The sequence below is a fragment of the Bufo bufo genome, chromosome 3 (assembly GCF_905171765.1).
Source record: "Bufo bufo chromosome 3, aBufBuf1.1, whole genome shotgun sequence".
Lineage (NCBI taxonomy): Eukaryota > Metazoa > Chordata > Amphibia > Anura > Bufonidae > Bufo > Bufo bufo.
In genome coordinates, this window is record NC_053391.1 from 673,316,214 (window position 1) to 673,322,213 (window position 6,000).

The following is a 6,000-nucleotide window of genomic DNA, read 5'->3' on the forward strand; positions in this document are numbered from 1 at the left end:
TCATGCATTGCACGGAAGGTTCTCCTGCTCAAGTCATCACATGTCCAGGCCCGTCTGAAGTTTGCCAATGACCATCTGGATGATCCAGAGGAGGCATGGGAGAAAGTCATGTGGTCAGATGAGACCAAAGTAGAACTTTTTGGTCTAAACTTCACTTGTCGTGTTTGGAGGATAAAGAAGGATGAGTTGCATCCCAAGAACACCATCCCTACTGTGAAGCATGGGGGGTAACATCGTGCTTTGGGGGTGCTTTTCTGCGAAGGGGACAGGATGACTGCACTGCATTAAGGAGAGGATGAATGGGGCCATTTATTGTGAGATTTTGAGCAACAACCTCCTTCTCTCAGTCAGAGCATTGAAGATGGGTCGTGGCTGGGTCTTCAAGCATGACAACGACCCGACGCACACAGCCAGGATAACCAAGGAGTGGCTCCGTAAGAAGCATATCAAGTTCTGGAGTGGCCTAGCCAGTCTCCAGACCTAAATCCAATAGAACATCTTTGGAGGGAGCTGAAACGCTGTGTTGCTCAGCGACAGCCCGAAACCTGACAGATCTACAGGAGATCTGTGTGGAGGAGTGGGCCAACATCCCTGCTGCAGTGTGTGCAAACCTGGTCAAGAACTACAGGAAACGTTTGACCTCTGTAATTGAAAACAAAGGCTTCTGTACCAAATATTAACACTGATTTTCTCAGGTGTTCAAATACTTATGTTCAGCAGTGGAAGACAAATACATTCTTTAAAAATCATACAATGATTTCCTGAAAAAAAAATTTTCATTCTGTCCATGATTTGTGGGAGAACTTGCAAAATCGCAGGGTGTTCAAATACTTCTGTTCCTCAGGTTATGCACATGGGAAGGAATAATGCAAGTCACCCGTACATACTAACTGGTAAAACACTCGGTAACACTGACATGGAAAAGGATCTAGGAATTTTAATAAATAGCAAACTAAGCTGTAAACATCAGTGTCAGGCAGCTGCTGCCAAGGCCAATAAGATAATAGGTTGCATCAGAAGTGGCATAGATGCCCGTGATGAGAACATAGTCCTACTACTTTACACATCACTGGTCAGACCACACATGGAGGACTGTGTACAGTTCTGGGCTCCTGTGAACAAGGCAGACATAGCAGAGCTGGAGAGGGTCCAGAGGAGGGCAACTAAAGTAATAACTGGAATGGGGCAACTACAGTACCCTGAAAGATTATCAAAATTAGGGTTATTCACTTTAGAAAAAAGACAACTGAGGGGAGATCTAATTACTAAGTATAAATATATCAGGGGTCAGTACAGAGATCTATCCCGTCATCTATTTATCCCCAGGACTGTGACTGTGACGAGGGGACATCCTCTGCGTCTGGAGGAAAGAAGGTTTGTACACAAACATAGAAGAGGATTCTTTACGGTAAGAGCAGTGAGACTATGGAGCTCTCTGCCTGAGGAGGTGGTGATGGTGAGTACAATAAAGGAATTCAGGAGGGGCCTGGATGTATTTCTGGAGCGTAATAATATTACAGGCTATAGCTACTAGAGAGGGGTCGTTGATCCAGGGAGTTATTCTGATTGGAGTCGGGAAGGAATTTTTTATTCCCCTAAAGTGAGGAAAATTGGCTTCTACCTCACAGTTTTTTTTTTGCCTTCCTCTGGATCAACTTGCAGGATGACAGGCCGAACTGGATGGACAGATGTCTTTTTTCGGCCTTATGTACTATGTTACTATGTATTTATATTCTGTGCTTGGTTCTGATATATTTATGTAATGAGCTTCCTATGGCACCATTACTACAGTATCTTAATAGCACACTGTGCATGCTTTGTGTCCTCTCTATTCACTACTATGGGAGGTCTGAAAATAGCCAAATTAGCGCTGAGCTATTTTCAGGAGTCCCACAGTGGTGAATGCAGGGGTGACCGCACATCTGTGGCGTGCTCTCCCTTCACTTGGGGGCCCCGTTCTTGAGAATTAGGTGCGACTTGCACCTATTGGTAATTTATATGTCCTATTGATATGCCATAAATGTCCCAGATGGGAATACCCCTTTAAATATTAGCTGCATATTCTTTTCTTCATAAAATTAAGTTACATTTTAATTTAATGCTACTAATTTAGTGCCTTCAGTACATTATAATGGTTGCGGAGGTGTGTGGGGGAAGGGGGCACCAAAAAGACTTCTCGCACAGGGTGCCATGTAATCTAAGGCTGGCCCTGGCCTAATCCATAGCAACTAGCGGTTGATCAGGCGATGCTGTTCTTTATATTATAATGAGGGCTGGACAAATAATTGCTTCCTGTTGATTGGTTGCTATGGCACAATGCAATTTCACCTCTAAATATAATAATTCAAAGTCACTGTTAGATCCACGTCCAGAGCTGCAGTCTATAAAAAAATATTGTTCATTTTTAAAGGGGTTTTCCAGGACTTAAATACCCTAGAGTAGGTCATCAATATCTGATCAATGGGGCTCGGGCTCGGGCTCCTGGCACCCCTGCCAATCAGCTGCTTGAAAGTAGACTGTTCATGGTATACCAAGAACAGCGCCACACATTTTATAGTGGCTGTGCTTGGTATTGCAGCTTAGTGCCATTCACTTGAATAGGACTGCGCTGCACAAAGGCCATGTGACCGATGAATGTGACATCAGTGGCTGAAGAAGAAACCCAAGTGATAGGCTAAGCAGTGTGGACACCACCGATCAGATACTGATGACCTCAGGTTCGGAAAACCCCCTTTAAAGGGCATCTGTCAGCAGATTTGTACCTATGACACTGGCTGACCTCTTACATGTGCGCTTGGCAACTGAAGGCATCTGTGTTGGTCCCATGTTCATATGTGTCCGCATTGCTGAGAAAAATTATGTTTAATTATATGCAAATGAGCCTTTAAGAGCAACGGGGATGTTGCCTTTACACCTGGAGGCTCTGCTCTCTCTGCAACTGCCGCGCCCTCTGCACTTTGACAGGGCCAGGCAGTGCAAATTCCGTCACACCCAAATCATGGTAGATAATATTTATGCCGTATCATACTTTAATTCATATAGGCCTAGATTGTAATTCCACAACCATTTCACCTTTACGTCCAAAATTCTGTAATGACTCATTTCAGAATATATCGTTTATAGCAGATTTGTTTCCTAAAACAGGGCTCCAAATCCCCTGCTTTCTTTCACACAGCTATAGATTTAAATGATAAAATACTGTATGCCTGCAGCCACCACTAGGGGGAGTGTGAGCGCTTACTGCATACACATTAATTCTGAGATGTGTAGTAGTCAGCTCCCTCTAGTGGGAGCATTTTCTCATGTATCTCTATGGCTGTAGAGAGGATTTGGCGCTTTGTATTAGAACTAGTGATGAGCGAAGTATTTGAAAATTTGATTTGGCTGCTTCGCCGAATTTTACCAAAAAAATCGCTTTGTGACTAACTACTTTGTCACAAAGTGCACCGTCCCCCGTCATTGTACCCCTCAGATGCTGCATTCATACAAGATTGCGGCATCTGACAGTAATAACAAATCTAAAATAAAATAAAAAAATTAATTAAATCATACTTACCTCATCTATTTGATCGCAAGGAGCCAGCTGCCGCCATCGTAATTGAAGATCTTGCGTGAAATCTCATGCGGCAAGAGGTCACAGCCCCACGCACAGGATTTCAGCCAAGATCTTCAATCAAGATGGTGGCGGCCGGCCCGTCGCGAGCAAATGGAGGAGGTAAGTATGATTTTGCTTACACTAATTCAGGTTAAATCGATTCGCTACCACGAAGCACGAGGAAATTCGGCTTTGTGGCGAACCAAATTTATCCTGAAATTAGGATCGAAGTCCACTTCATTGGATTCGATTCGCTCATCTCTAGTACTCATGTATTATTATGTTGAATAGGAGCTGTATAAATCTGCATGCAGTGAGCTCCCCCTAGTGGAGGCAGCCAGAATGTTATCATTTATGGTTGTGTGAGGAGCAACAGGAGATTTGGAGCTCTGTAAACAATAAAACAGAACTCCAAACCTCATCATTAGTGTTGGTCGAGCACCAAAGTGCTCAGGTGCCCGGGTGCTCGGTAATGGAAGTCAATGGGAGAACCTGAGCATTAAACCAGGCACCCCTTGCTCTGACAGGGGAGGGTGTCTGGTTCATAGTAAAAGGACAGAAATTGATGAAAACACCACTGAAATGGTTCAGCATGGGGAGGATGTCTGGATGCATCTTGGACTCCCAGGTCGCTGCTGGGAACGATGTTGTCCAAGTAGTACGTCACTTTTACAGACTGACAATAATACGCACAAAACCAAAGATAAAATTTTTGAGAAAAAATTGTTAGGAAACATTCTTTCCTGTATATTTACTGGTATATAAAGTGTAAGTGCTTCCAAAAATTACAAGGAAGAGTCACTCCGATACAACCTGTATATCACATAAAGGAGGGCCTCATTCACATTGTGGTACAATAGTTCAGGTAGTGGGACTCCTACACTCATAAAGCCTATGCACTAAGGGAAAGGGCTGCCAAAAATGACAAGGAACCCTTGCTTTGTCTTTTTTTTTTTGAGGCAGGACGTGATGACGTGAGCGCGTAGCGTTGCGCTCTCCCTCCTCCCCCAATGCCGGAATACCTCCGTACCAAGTACTGGACGCCGTGTTGGATTGTGCCCTCGTAGAAGCCTCTGAGTCTCTACAGTAAAAATGGACTATAACTACCTGAAAAAAAAAAGGGGAACTTAGAAGATCGGTCAAGAAGATACAATGCACGAATTATTGGCTTAATAGAATCCCCGGATGATAAAGACTTAGTAGGAACGATACAATCTATAATTCTTGATAATTTGGGGAAAGAATATTTTTCACCATTGTTTCTTATTCAAAGGGCCCATCGAATCCCTGGTGGTAAACCGATCCCGGGGAGGTCGCCAAGGACCGTAATTATTAAGATGCTAGCCACCAGTGATAGAGATATGATCTTGAGACGAGCACGGGATTTCCCTCCGATCTTGTATAATGAGGGTAAACTCCTCTTCTTCCCCGATTTCTCCAAAGATGTTCAAGATAAGAGGCGTACCTTCATGGAAGTTAAAAAACGCCTTCAGGGCAAGGACATGAAGTACTCTTTTTTGTATCCGGCCAAGTTAACGATTATGTTTAATGACTCTGTGGTTTTTTTGATACTCCAGAGCTGGCCACTGATTGGCTGGATAATAATAATGCTTAAAAATTTGTTGTTGTTTTTTTCTTTTTCTTTCTCTTTTTTCTTTTTTTTGATTGTTGGAGGTTCGGCGGGGGGAGTGGGGGAGGGATAGTCCTAGTTAAGACGTCTGTTTCCTTTAGTTACGGATCAAAGGGGAATCGAGGTTTGGGATTGGGGGGAGGGGGGAGGTTATGGTGGAGGTTATAGGGGAGGGTGGGGGGGTTATAGGGGAGGGTGGGCGTCCAACGCCGAGGTGGGGAACGGAGTGAGGCGTGAGGAGGGTGGTACTTGGGCATCTTAGGATTAATTAATGATTATAAGAATACTTACATGGAATGTTCGAGGTCTAGGGGACAAGGTAAAAAGACAGGCGGTATTAGATCTGATAAGGAGACATCTGCCAGCTATTGTCTGTTTGGTTGAAACTCATTTCTCACAGGAGAGGATACCCCGACTTGGTGGGAAGTGGGCTACACAGGTTTATAACTCCACATACACTACCTATTCCAGAGGAGTTACAGTATTGATTCACAAACAGATTAATTTTCTGTTTGGCATCCTTAATGGATAAACAGTGGAGATATGTTTTTCTTCATGGCAGGCTTGATGGAAAGCTATGTACAGTATTTTGGCTTTTATCTATAGCCCTCCTCCGTTTTCTAGGCAGGTACTGAATTGTTTGATGGCCTTTATGGATCAGTGGCCTGATTGTTTGCTGATAGTCAATGGGGATTTCAACTGTGTGATGAACCCAGAGGTGGATAGGATTTGTTCTGGAGGGAATGGGTGTTCTCCGGTCCAGGGGTCCCCCCAG